Raw genomic sequence first — 14,591 nt, 5'->3', positions numbered from 1 at the left:
TTTCTCTCTCATCGATGTTTCTAACTCTCTATCCCTCTCCCTTCCTCTCTGTAAAAAATCAATAAAACATATTTAAAAAAAATGTTTTTAAAGCAAAACAAAAAGAGAGCCAGGTGAAGCAGGGGGAATGGCAGGGAGAGGTTATCATTTTCCGTCCCTGCCCGGAACCCCATTTTCTCTGACACCCCCTCCCAACTGTGTCCCAAGGCAAGGACTCAGCCGCCCCCAAAGGGCCACCGGCCTTGCTGGCACCCGAGAGAGAGATCACCGGGGCTGGCACCTGCCCCTGGTTTCCTGCTGGAAAGCCTACGTCCTCGCTCCCTCACGTACTGGTACTGTGGGCACAGCCCAGACGCCGCCCATCACTCCAGACACGAAGTCAGACAAGAATGGAGGGTGCAGGGGTGGGCAAACTTTTTGACTCGAGGGCCACAATGGGTTCTTAAACTGGACCGGAGGGCTGGACCAAAAGCATGGATGGAGTGTTTGTGTGAACTAATATAAATTCAAAGTAAACATCATTACATAAAAGGGTACGGTCTTTTTTTTTCAATAGTTTTATTCATTTCAAACGGGCCGGATCCGGCCCACAGGCCGTAGTTTGCCCACGGCTGGTTTAGAGCCAGGAAACCTGTTCAGACAATGGCTCTGCCCTGTCCTGGCTGTGTGGCCTGAGCAGCTACTTCACTTCGTGTTGAGGGTGAGAGAGCAGCAGGGAGGGAACCTGCGTTGGGGACCCCTCACCTCTGGCCTCGTTAACATCTGAGAGGAAGAAATGCCAGCTTGTGTAAGCCACGATTACTTCATAAATAATATTAATGGAGACAATATCTGCTCTTCCGGCCTGGCCGGCTCAGGGGGGAGTGTCATCCCTGCACCGAAAGGTTGAGGTTCTCTCCGCCGTAGGGTGGGCAGGGGCGGCAACCGATTCTCTCTCTCTTCCTCTCTCTCTAAATCATTTAAAAACAAAAAGCATGTCCTCAGGTGAGAATTAAAAACGATACACCTCCTCCCAGAATGCCCTTCCCTTAAACGTTGCTTCTCACAGTGAGGTCTTCACTCGGGTGGGAAGTGTCAGCTGCAGGCTCTCAGGCAGCCCCCAGCGCCTGGACGGTGAGAAGCGCTGGGAGGTGAGACGCTCAGCTCGAGGCCTCGGGTATCAAGAGGGACCTTCCTGTGGCCCTGGCATTGCTAAAGCCAAGATGGGAAATCAGGGACTAGTCACCTGTTTGTTGCAACAGGGCTGCTGCCCTCCCCAGCCCGCCGGAGCCTGTGTGCGAGGACTGGGCAGAGGGACTCACAAGCAAAGGGAAAATGCTGTGTCTTCTCCCTTCGGTGGCCCCACCCACCACCCTGCCCCCCGCGGGTCAATCCAGGAGGCTCCACGGTGACCTGGGAGGCACCCCTGCAAGATGGGAGCCTAGCGAGGCCCATTCCCTGCATTCTGGGGTGCCCCAGGGAGCATTACCTGCCCGGAGCGGTGAGCTTGCTCCAGGTGCCGCTGGGTCTCCGCTCCGCAGCGCTGATGGAGGAGGCGCTGCTCGGTGGCTCCTGCCACCCCAGTTCCCGAGCGGCCAGGTCCCCGTGCCTGTGCAGGGCCCTGCGAGCTCCGTGTCCACTCGTGCTAAACACGCGCTCCCCCTGCCCCCTGCCTGCCAGCCGGCTCCAGTTTTTTCCCTCCTGCTCAAATGGAGGACCCATTCGGGGAGTCGCATCCAGGTGGTGGGACATGCACAGGAGAGAGCAGACAGCGCGGGAAACGGGGCAGGAATTACTCAGTCGTTATAGCCAGAAACGGGAAACAACTCGAGTGCCCGCCAACTCGCAAGGATAAATGTGAGTGGGAGACGCACACAGCGGAGCGAGGCACTGGCGCCGCCTGCAGCGTGGGGACCTTGCAGACACCGTGCGAAGTGAAAGAAGCCGACACAAGCCACATGCTGTACGGACCCATCTCCAGGGATGTCCCGAGTAAGTGCATCCGTCAAACAGAAGGTGGACTAGTGGCTGCCTAAGGCTGGTGGAGATGGAGGGGGTGGGGAGGGGTGACCGCTAAGAGGGGCAGGGTGTCTTTTTTGGAGTGATAAAAGTGTCCTAACATTGACTGTGGTGATGGTTCCACAACTCTGTGAATATACGTAAAACCATTGAACTGTATGCTTTAAATGGGTGAGCTGTATGGTATGTGATTTATATCCCAATAAAGCTGTGTTGTTGTTGTTTTAAAGCAAGACTCCAAGAACGTTTCTCTGAACTGAAGGGCATGAGTTTCCAGGCTCACTGGCCAGTCAGGTGCCGGCTTGGTGGATAAAAATCCATCCCCGGAGCCCGTCACGTGAAGTCGCAGACACAGATATTCCACCAGCTTCCGGGAGGAAAACTAGGCCATCTTCCTTACAGGGTCAGGAGCTGGACTGGCCTCAGGCTGCTCTGCAGCGACTTCCGGAACAAGGCGGCACGTCCTCACTTGGACATTCTGAAGACCAGTGCGCCCCCACCCCGAGTCCTATAGCAGCCACGCCACCGGGCGAGGGGGCTGACGTGTGGGGACTGCCCCCAGCCCTTCCAGAAAGTTCGAGGCTGTGCTCCGCCAGGAGGAAGGGGTAAACCAAGGACGACATGGGGTACAGGGAGGGCGGGTCCCCACAGCAGAGGGGCAAGGACTCCCGGAAGGTGGACAAGGAGAGGCCGGGGGCCCGGCGGGGCATCAGGCAGAGGGAACGGCCAGATCGCGGCCAGTCTCCTCTGCTTCTTAAACAAATGGAACCAGTGTGCCCTCCCCTAGATACAGTGCACGCTGGTCACAGAACATGTGACGGGCAAGGGCAGCCTGGCCCACTCCCACCTGCCCTCCCTCTTTGCCTGCGGCCCCTCATGCCTGATCGCCTGGGTCAGCTGGGGACCTTATGCCTCCACCCGCCCCTGCAAGCAGAGGTGATCCTGGGAGCTGAAATCCGAGGCCCCGCTCCCCACACTCTGCCAGCACCAGACACAGGCCTCCCCACGGACCTGCAGGGAGCCCAGGTCTCAGGACTCATGCACCCGAACCACGGACTTCTCCCCAAGGGGCCTCTCCCCCTCGGGAGGCTGCGAGCCCCGGTGACCAGCTCTGTTCAGGGCCCTCCAGTGCCCCCCCCTCCCCGAAAGGTCCCACCCACTTTCTGTATTGAACACTTTTCCAACCATTGATATGCAAATCCTGCCTTTTTCAGAGGTTTTCTTTTGGTTGCGGAAGAAAATAGGAGTGGAGAGAAGAGTGTGCCCAATGGCCTGCAGCCACAGGAGCCCGTGTGCAAAGGGGCAAGGGGGCGCTGCTAAGATGGAAGGTCTGAGGCCCGCGGGCGGCCAGGTGGGCAGGAGCTGACACCTGGGACGGTGCCTCAGAGCAGTAGGTTCACGAGCCCTCTCCTGAGTGTCACTCCCACCACCCTCCACCTCCAGGGGACAGGACAGTTGGCAGTCCGGGGACAGCCTGGGGGTCCGGTGAGGCCCAGCACCCCACACTGCTGCCCCGCCCTCGCTGCGGCCTGGGGGGCCGGAGCAGTGGCTCTGTGGACACCTGAGCTGCCTGGACCCAGAGGCCCTGGTGAGCCAGGGTGGCCCAGGAAGCTGGTCCCGGTTCCACTGTCACACAGGGTGCCGGTCCTGGAGGATGGCAGGCCTGGCGGTGGCCCTGCCCTCCCCTCTGTCCTCAGTGATCAGGAGAGGGTGGGAGGGGCCTGCAGCCCATCGACACAGCAGGTACCCCGCCTGGGCCACAGGTGACCCTCTGGAAAGGCGTGGAATTCAACTCATGTACACAGAGCCACCATGTGGATGCGGCTTCTCCTGCGCCCGGGGAGGGTCCTCGCACCCCGTGCCTGCCTCCGGGGCTGGACTCCCTTTACTGCTTCCTTCCCCACCCCTCTGCTCGCCGCAGACCCGGGGGCCCTCAGAGCCTCGGCTGTCCCTTGAAAGATAGGAGCTGGCTTTGGAGGTTCCTCACAGCATCACCGCCCAAGAGCCCCAAGTGGCCGGTCGCAGCCCAGCCCGGCGCCCGGCGCCAGCATCCTTTCAGAGCAGGCGCGGCAATGCCGGTCATGACCACGAGGTGGCGCCAGGAAACCGCCTGAGACTCCCAACCCAGACCCCTCCGGGCCACATTTCTCTGCCTCCGAGTGGCCGGATGCTGCAGGCCCAGGCCCCGCCGCCGCCCTCCCGCCCCCTGCGCCCCCGGCCCGGGCCCTAGTTCACAGGGCAGTCCGGTAAGCAGCGGGCCGGGGAGGGGGGAGGGGGGAGGGGGAGGGGAGGTGGTTCAGCCGAAATCCTCGTGGAAGGCGCCTGGGGACCGCTTCGGTGCAGAGCGACCTGACCTATGGGGACGGCAGCACATTATCCCGGAATCCGGGGCGCCCGTCAGGTGTGCAGCGTGCCCGCCTGCAGGGCCCATGGGGTGAACCTTGCTCCTCCTGGATTATAAAGGGAGGGGAGGGAATAGAGCATGAAAGAGAAACAGGAGAAGACAGCCATTGGCAGAGCACCTCCTGCGCCCAGCCCTGCCCGCGCCCAGCCCTGGGCCAGCCGTAGTCAGAATTTCTCGTCTCTACCAGATGCTCCCATCTCCTGCCATCCTCCACGCATAGAAGGACCCCATGCCTTGCCCAGGCTGCACAACCACCAGTGTGGGAGCTCACTGGCATTGGAGCTCATGTCTGCCACCCACCCGCACCCTCACCCCAGCCCAGGCCTCCCAGCCACACTTGGGAGCCGCAACCCCACCTCCTCTGGCAGAGGTGCTCCTACTGTGCTTGGCCAGGAGTCAGTCCAGGCACCTGGCACGTGCCTAACCCCAGGTCCAAGCTCCTGCCCAGCCCCACCCCTTCCCCACACCCCACAGTCTGGAAAGACAGGGCTTTGGGGCCCACAGACCTGGAATAAAGCTGGTTCTGCACCTACTGGCTGTGTGACCTCGGGCCAGTGGTCGAACCGTTCTGGGCTCACATCCTCGTCTGTGAGATGGGAGTGCTCCTACCCACCCTGCGAGTTGCCGTAACTATTAGGAACCACACGAAGAGAAACTTCCTTAGAAAGAAAATGCCTGCTGTGTAGTAGGTGCTCGATAAACTCTGGCTACTGAGTGAGTAGTTAATGACCCTGTGCTGGGCCAGGCCCTCTGTTGGGGTCCAAGAGACCCCAGAGATGAACGAGATCCAGCTGCTGCTGTCAAGCATGACTGGCTGCTGGGGAGAGGAACTTGGCACCCCCCCACCCATCCCCTGCCCGGGGCCCAGAAGGAGAGGGAGCCGCACCAAAGCCTCACGCAGAGGCAGCGGCTGCTGATGTGGAAGGCGCTGGCCGTCCAGCGTTCACAACGTGCCTGACTGTAAACGTGCTGCAGGCGGCAGCGGCCCAGCCACCTGCACTGAGCGCGTACTCCGCACCAGGCTCTCCACCTACATTCACTCAACACATTTGTCCTGAGGGCCTAGTGCAGGGGTGGGCAACCCCTGGCACGCGTGCCAAGCATGGCACGCCAGTAACTTTTGCTGGCACGCGAAACCCTCTCTTATAATCTTCCATTTACAATTTTTGTGAACATTTGAATGACTTAAATGTTAAATTACAAGGAACTGGCAAGACACTTGATGTTATGTTTGGTTACATAAAGGCTTTTGAAAAGAAACTGGAAGTCTTTAAGAGGGATGTGGATGGTGAGAGATTTAGATATTTCCCAAACCTCAAGAGGCACATCAAAGACCACCCAAAAGATGACAGAATAGACTGTTAAAGCCTTCAAAAGCTGTTTTTAAACATCATCGAGTCAACTATTGAGCAGTTCTTCTCAAGATTTGCGAAATTCAGAGAACTGGAAGAGACAGCAAAATTCATGAGGTTTCCAGACAGCATGAAACTGGAGGAACTAAACTTACAAATGTTTTCATGGATAGACATGGATGACTTTGAAATGCAGTTGATTGAATTTCAGAGTAGCTCAATTTGGAAGCAGAAATTTATTGACCTTAGAGTTGACTTGGAAAACATTGCGGGGGAAAGCGATTAGAGACAGGAATACCAGAGAGAAGTGTCGAAAACGAACTATTGAGGACTTGGAATGCCATTCCAGAAAATTTTTTGTTTAAAAAACTTTGCAAAGCGTTACTCTCCATGTTTTCATCCACATATGCTTGTGAATCTTTGTTCTCAGTGATGAATTTTGTTAAGTCTCGTAATAGGAGTAGCCTGATGGATGAAAGTAATAGCTCATGCATATCTCTGAAGGTCACGAAATATAAACCTGATGTAAAATCTGTCATCAGTGATGCAGCAGCAAAAGTCCCACTGATAATATCAAACGGAGTCATAAAGTTTTCTGTCGGATTATCAGTGTACATGTATACATTAAAAAATAAATGTATTTTTCATCATCATATACTGTGTTTTTGTCGCTCGAATGAATTTTATTATTTCTTCAAGGTTCTTCACATAGTACACCTTAAGAGTTACCAAGTAGGCATAACATGTTCTCAAAAAATTAGGGTTGGCACGCAGAAGAATTTTGAGTCAGAGATTTTGCTGGTTTTGACACGCACTCACAAAAAGGTTGCCCACCCCTGGCCTAGTGGCTGCCAGGTCCTCTGCTAGGAGCTCCCCATGGACCGTGCCGGCCCTCACGGAGGGGCAGTCCGGTGGGGAGCAGACGACGAAGTCATGATGCAGACACATTGTTTGGGGTAAGTGCCTCAAAGGGAAACCAATGTAGGGACTCAGTCCCGAGGAGGCTGTGCCAGGGGGTGGTGGGAGCATCAGCAACAAGAGGGGGGTAATCAACAACAAACTCTTAAACAATAAGAACCCGTTAGAAGTCAGCCTGGCCTAGCCCTGTGGCTCAGGGGGTGAGCCTGGACCTATGAGCCAGGAGGTCACGGTTCCATTCCTAGTCAGAGCACATGCCCGGGTTGTGGGCTCGGTCCCCAGTAGGGGGCGTGCAGGAGGCAGCTGATCAATGAGTCCTCTCTTCATTGATGTTTCTATCTTTCTCTCCCTCTCCCTTCCTCTCTGAAATCGATAAAAATATTTTTTCAAACATGAAAGTCAGGCTGCTTTTTATTACCACTATGTACCAGTGATTCTACACAATCATCCCCCCTCCCAAATTCTTCTATTGGTTTAAGACCTAAACAATTGTTTCAGTTACTGTTGACTTTTTTAAAAATATATTTTTATTGATTTCAGAGAGAAAGGGAGAGGAAGAGAGAGATAGAAGCATCAATGATGAGAGGGAATCATTGATCAGCTGCCTCCTGCACACCCCCTACTGGGGACCGAGCCCACAACCCAGGCATGTGCCCTTGACCAAAATCAAACCTGGGACCCTTCAGTCCGCAGGCCGACGCTCTATCCACTGAGCCAAACCATCTAGGGCACTGTTGACTTTTCATATTACATGTGTCAGTCGCAAATTCGCACCTTTTCATTACGTATCCTCTAATAAGCACTGTATTCTATGTGGAAGTTAATTGGGAGAATTCCCAGTCATTGAGCCACTCCTCACAGTGCTCAGCTCCCCGAGCGCATGTGCATGCAGAACTGTGCACACCTTGGGGGAAACCTGTGTCTCTAATCCTGTCCTACTGCCCTTCCTTTACACCGTGGGTTTGCAGTAAACATTAGCAGCATAGTTCAATAGGACCCTGTGGAGCTTTTATTTGTTTAAAATTTTTCAACTGGAAAGATATTTGAAAGCTGCTAGAATCAATCCCCAAGAACAGTTCTGTGATTTCTGGAATTGATTGTGAAATTCATTTTTTCCTGAATTTCTGCTAAATTTATCCTTATGATTAAGGCTTACCTAACTATCTGTGCATCAATTGTTTCATGTGAGAAAAAAACATTTCCCCCCAAAATTAATAAAGAGGATGCTTTGGTCAAGTATGATCAAAGATAAATTAACAAATTTTCCTAAGCTATTTCTTAAACATAAATATTCAAAGTTAATTTTGATGAGGTCATTGACAAACCCGCAGAAGCCTGGAAAACAAACGGTGTAATGTTATTATCATTATTGCTATAGATGTGCATGTACATCTCCCTTTTTGCCAAAAAGAATGCATTAATATAATTTTAAAGTATTATTCCCTTTCTTTTTTTGTGCTATAATATTTTACTTTGTTTTTACTATGATGATGATACATATGACCTTTAATGAAAGAACATTTCATTGCATTTTTATTGGATACTATTACTATTCATGGCATGATTATTATTGAAAATAATGTATAGAGGAGGGATTTTTTTAAAAAACTATCTGCTTGCCCTGGCTGATGTGGCTCAGTTGTTTGAGCAGCTTCCCATGTACCCAGAGGTCAGAGTTTGATTCCCGGTCAGGGCACACACCAGGTTGCAGGCTCAATCCCCAGTAGGGAGGGTGCAGGAGGCAGCCGATGGAACACCGATGTTTCTCTCTCCCTCTCCCTCCCTCTCTGTAAAAATCAATAAAAACATTAAAAACAGCAATGATAACAACACCTGCTCTGGGTGTGAGGCCTGCGGGCGTGCCACTGCAGGCGGTGAGGCTCCCTGAGTGAGGGGCATCCAGCCGAGGCCTGAAGGCTGAGCTGGGATTGCAGGAGAAGAGGCTCCAGGAAGAGAGGAGAGCACTGCAACTGAGGTGCGTGCCCTTGACCAGAATCGAACCCAGGACCTTCAGTCCTCAGGCCAACGCTCTGTCCACTGAGCAAACCGGCCAGGGCTGGAGTCTTCCTTTAAATGGCCTTGTGCCTGCCCAGCTACAAATAGGGGATTCTCTTTCTAAAGAAGAACATCATGGATAACGGGGGAGGGGCAGGTGACTCTGCTACATGGTAAAAAGCATTTTGGTCTTTAGCCTAAAAGCAATGGTTTTAAGAATAAGAACAGTGTGGTCATGCCTCTATTGTAAGATGACAGGACTGGCTGGGGCAAGCCCAGGTGGCTTCCTGGGGAGGCTCCAGCAGGGATCGGGCTCAGGGGCCTGGAGGTGGCGTGCATTGGAAGGACAGAGAGAGGAAGGCCTCAAAGACACAAGAGTGTCCGCTGGAGGGTGGAACACGCACTGAGATTGGCCAGAGTGGAAGAGGAGTCAGCATGTGTTGGCAAGCATGTGCTGATGTCATGAGTTCAGCCTCGGGCTTGTGGTGTCCTAGGCGCCTGAAGACACCCAAATGGAGGCTCCTGGGTATGCAGATCCAGAGCACAGAGCGTGGTCCAGCGGGCAGAGAGGAGGGTGGGGCTCAAGGGAAGGGGATGGCGTTTAAGGTCATGTGCCAGGTGGCCTGATAGCTCCTGCCGCACAGGCTGGGAAGAGAAGGTGAAGGAGACAGAAACCAAAGAGCAGCTGAACAGGAGAGAGGACCCTGGAGGCAAGGAGGTGGAGCATTTGGAGGAGGGCTCCCTGGCCATGGCCGACCTGACCGGATGCAGAGGCGGGAAAACGGGGAACGTGAGGTCAGCAGTCTGCAGACGGGGCTTCTAGACTCGGCCCTGACACTTCCTTGTCTGGAATGCAATTCTTCAACGGGGTCAAGGCACCAAGCTCCTGTGCGGGCACTGTGGCTGCCTCTCCAACATGTTCCTCCTGACTCCCTCGCAGAACCCCAATTTTATTGGCGTAACTATGGCAGAGTCTGGCAATTGCCCCACTATCCATTGTCCCTTTTCCATTGAAATGGAAATTTCAGATGGGCAAAGACTACATTTCCCAGCATCCTTTGCAGTGAGCTGTGGCCATTGCGCCGCAGTGAGTAGCCTTACGGGAAGAGAAAACCTGAGCTTAGGGAACCTAACTCTTTTCAAATGGGAACTAACCAATCGGCTGTTTGGTCTGGAGGAAGATCTATCTTCTGAGGCTGTTGGCTACCCAACCGCCCTGCGAGACGTGCAGAGCGTGAGAGGCCCCCGGAGAACTCATTTCTCCCCGCGTTGCCCCAGTGATGGATCTTGAGGAGCCGTGATGTGACTGTGACCACTGAGAAGGAAGAACTGTTGGCAGCTTCTGGGAAAGTTTTCTTCGCTGTGCGTTGTCATGTCTAGGCACGATGCTTGGCGACAGGCAGCCGTCTTGTGACCGCGAGGAAAGGCGGGGCTGCCCCTTGGCCACGGCAGGCGTGAAGGCTGAGAGCAGCCTCGTCCTTGCTGGCACTGCTGAGCCACCCAGTTAGCCAGCAGCGGAGCCCCTTCGCCTCTGGCCACCTCGGCACAGGACAGCAGAAGGCTCCACCTGAGCCAGGCCTCGGGGTGAGGCACCCGACTTCCCTCCCCTACGGGCACCCCTTCCTCCTAGAAGCGCTGCGAGGCCACCTGGTGCAGACGCCCGGTGGGAAGCACTTCCTCCTGAGCAGACCGGCTTACCCAGGGGCGAGGGCGAGACAGCTCAGTGAGGGGTTTTCCGCACCTGAGACCATGGCTGCGGATAAAGGAGCTTGCCCGCCTAACAGCAGGGGAGCTTGCTGGGGTCCCTGCCAGCTCTGACTCTGGCTGTGTGGCGCCACCCCCTCCACCCGCAAGCTGCCCCTCCACCCGAGGGTGCGATCCTGCTGCGGGCATGGGGGGCGGGAGGGGGTAGCCCAGCGGGGAGCTGTTACTTGGGGGGGTTACTAAGAGGGGAGTCCAGACCACCAGGGGGTGACTTGGGGGTTGGGTGGTGACCCTGAGGAGGAGCGAGGTCAGGTGATGACACACCCGGCGGCTTTGCAGGCGGCTGGGCCGTGGTGGCAGATGGGGCTGCTCTGCCACCGCCCACGGGGCCGCGTGGGGCGCATGGGACTTGGGGCTTTCCCGGGACACTGGCTCTCAACCCGACATGATCCCAACGGGGGATTTCAGGCACCTGCACAAGCTGGGGAGGGACGGTATCTGAGGGAAAGGTGGGGATTTGATCACCCCCAGATCCTCAGTTAATTTCAAAGGCAACTGGTGAGCCCCTCGAGCGAGCAGATGAGAGAAACACACCCACCACCCACTGCTGACGTGACCTCCTGGAGGGGCAAGGGACACCGTGCACCGCCCAGCCCTGGCAGCCCTTCGGGCGGCACCCTCCGCCCGCCCCTCCGCCCATCTCCGCGGTCACCCTCCCGCGCCCAGAGACCAGGGAGGCCCAGGCCCACCAGGCAGATCCCACAGGGAGGGCTGGGCGGAGATGGCAGAGGGGCTGGCGGATGGCATGTGGGCGAGGACAGGGGTGCGGGCGGGCGGGGAGTGAGCCTGCGGTGAGACGAGGCTGCCTGACCGGCTGGTCTGCAGCGGGGACGCCCCTGGAGAATTCCCTGCAGGAAACTCGCCATCAGAAACCTTATTTGGGCCAAGTGTGAGTGCCAGGTGCTGGCTCAGGCGTTTCACCTGGATTTCCTCTTTTAAGCCTCCCAAGGGCCCAATGAGAGATATTAGCTCCCATGGGACGGCTGAGCAGGCCCCACAGCTCCAGCGGGAAGTGACGGGGGGGGGGGGGGGGGGTGCTGGGGCCTCAGTCTCTGACGCTGTGTCTGCAGGTCCCAGCGCTCAGTGAGCCTCACAGACAGCATTTCTCTCTCTCTCTCCCTCACCCAAGGAGAGAGGATATTGTTTTCATTGATTCTTTTTTTTTAGAGAGGGTGGAAGGGAAAGGGGAAGAGGGAGTGGGAGACAGAGAGAGGGAGGGAGAGAGAGAGAGAGAGAGAGAAATCGAAGTGACAGATACAACGTTTGGTTGCCTCCCACATGCACCCCAACCAGGGGTGGGGATCCGACCATGAGGTGCCCTTGACCGGGAATCGAACCCACAGCCCTCCGGTGTGCAGGCTGACACTCTAACCACTGAGCCACGCCGGCCAGAGCAGGATTCCTCTTCATCATCCCAAGCGCCCTTGCTGGATCTCATCAGAGGGAACCGCTATGCTACACGGCCTCCCCTCCGCCCCCAGAAGTGGCCTCGATCTTTACTCAGGTAAAACCTTTGACCGTGAGGGGTGGGTAAGAGGGGGCCAGCACAGGAGGCCCCAGCAGCCATGCCAACGAGCCACCGTGGCGATGGCTGCAGCTGGCCAACATCTTCCCTGCAGTCTCATAGTGAACCCCAAGCTAGAACCCCCGGGCCCCTGCCCCCACTCCCTTCGTGTTGGAGGAAGTTCTTACCCATCAGGAGATAAACGACACACGTTCCTTTCAGGGCCAGCGGCTTGGCTGTGCGGCTGTGGCACCCGTGCCCCTCTGGGCACGTTCCCTCCAGCTCGGACCCACTGGCCGCCACGTCAGTGTGCTCAGCAGCCCCCATGACGGTCCTTCGGGGATGGGGACTTGGCACGTCCTACACCAGCGGTTCTCAACCTGCGGGTCGCAACCCCTTTGGGGGTCGAATGACCCTTTCACAGGGGTCGCCTAAGACCATCAGAAAACACATATATAATTACATGTTGTTTTTGTGATTAATCACTATGCTTTAATTATGTTCAATCTGTAACAATGCAATTGGGGGTCACCACAACATGAGGAACTGTATTAAAGGGTTGCGGCATTAGGAAGGTTGAGAACCACTGCCCTACACAAATGTCTCAAAAATCCAACCTTCCACCAGGGTTCAGGCCTAGTCGCCTCTCCCTTCACTTTCTGAAACAGCCTTGGCACTGATTCTCCGCACTGACTTTGTCTGACAACAAAATCCCAAAATCCCAGTGGGTTACACGGGACAGAAGTACTTTTCTCACACCGAGAAGGCCAGAGGCAGCAGTGCAGGGTCAGCATGAGCGGGGTGTGCCGCTGCCCCAGCAACCCGGCCTCTTTCGGTCTGGTTGCTCTGTGATGCCCGGCTCTCATTCCCAAGGCTTCCTCATGATCTAAAATAGCTGCTGTGTTCCAGCCATCATGTCCACTGTCCCGCCTGCAGAAAGGAGTAACTGGAGAAAAGAAACAAACCAACCCTCCTTCCCTTTAAAAACACTTTGTTAGCACTGGCTGGGCAGCTCGGTTGGTCGGAGTGTCCTTCTGATACACCAAGTTTGTAGCTTTGATCTCTTTTCAGGGCACATACAAAAATAAACCCATAATTACATAAATAAGTGGAACAGTAAATAGATGTATCTCTCCCTCACTCTCCCCCCTTTCCTCTCTCTGAAATCAACTAATAACATTTAAAAAAATAAAAACATGTTTATTTTGCACTGACCACATCTCATAAGAGAAATAAGGAAACACAGTCTCTTCTGAGGGTCACCATGTGCTCAGCTAAAAATAGAAGGTTAGCACTCAGGGAGAAGGCGACCAGGCCGGTGGACGACACCCTCCGCTGCTGCCCATAACAGGGTGTTACTATCTCTTCTGTTTGTTTATTCTGCAGGATAACGTAATATAAGCAGCTGAGCCCAGAGCGGACTCAGAGAAAGTTGGTGGCTGTGCCAGAAGCAGACGCTGCCCACCTTCTCCATGTATAAATATTTACAGTCATATCTTTTAAAATAACAAAGGAGGATGACCCCATGTTTCAAGGGTGCAGTCCTTTTCCTGTTCAGTTCTTGGAATCAGGAAAAATTATTGCACCTTCTTTGCTTCAAACATAGAATAGAGGCTGTTTTCTCCCTTGTATATATGACATTGTCATTGTTGGGTCATGGTCATGGGAAACAAAGATGAAATACGTTTGAGCTGATAAGTTTTTTAAAAGTGACATAATAATAAAGAATTAAAGATTCACTTTAAGATTTATCCTTTAAGATATGCACAGAATGTTAACAGTGCAGGGAGTACGCTGGCCGTCCCACCACATGTGGGTCACTCCATATGTCTGTACCATTTGAACTTGAGCATAAGCATGGATTGACAGGTAAGTGGAAAAAAAAAAGACATTTAAAATAAGTAAAATATAGCCGATACTCTCCCTAAAAAAAAAAAAAAAAATGGGCACATTATAGAAAATACAGAAATATTTTAAAAGATCATTTAAATTACGACAATTTTCTGCTTCAGAGAGATCCCAGTATTGCTATTTTGGAGTGATATCTTCAATTTTCTTCCTACACATATATGTGTAGATAACTAGATTTCAAAACAAACAGGCTCCTTCTGAATATAGTTTTCCCCAAGATTTTATTATGGAAATTGTCAGACAGCCAAACTCAAAGAATTGTTCAGTAACCACTCATCCCCACCACCTAGACTCTCCCACGAATGGGTGTGCTGTCACTTGCTTTACTGCGTGGTTATCCAACTGGATGTGCGCAGTTGGTTTTTCAAGTTATCATACAGTAACAGGGAGCTCTTCGGCGTGCACTTCTAGGGATTTACAGGCACAGGCACACGTAACCCCCACATTCAGGATTCAGAACAGTTCCATCATCCTCAAAACGCTCCCTCTTGCCATCCCCCGACAGGCACCCCTCCCCCACGCCAAGCCCTGGAGCCGCTGTTCGCTGCTCTGTTCTTATAGCCATTGTTTGTCTTTTCTAGAACATCATAGGAATGGAAACATGCAGCATGTAACCCTCAGGGACTGGCTTCTTTCGTCCACATCATTATGTGTAGCGAGAGTTGGTTCCTTCTGACTGCTGCGTAGTATTCCACAGTTCACTCACTCACTCTCCCAACCGGGGCTGCTCCCGGTGTCTGGTGAT

Source organism: Myotis daubentonii, chromosome 6, assembly GCF_963259705.1.
Source record: "Myotis daubentonii chromosome 6, mMyoDau2.1, whole genome shotgun sequence".
NCBI classification, from domain to species: Eukaryota; Metazoa; Chordata; class Mammalia; order Chiroptera; family Vespertilionidae; genus Myotis; species Myotis daubentonii.
Note: the sequence above shows the minus strand (reverse complement) of the source record.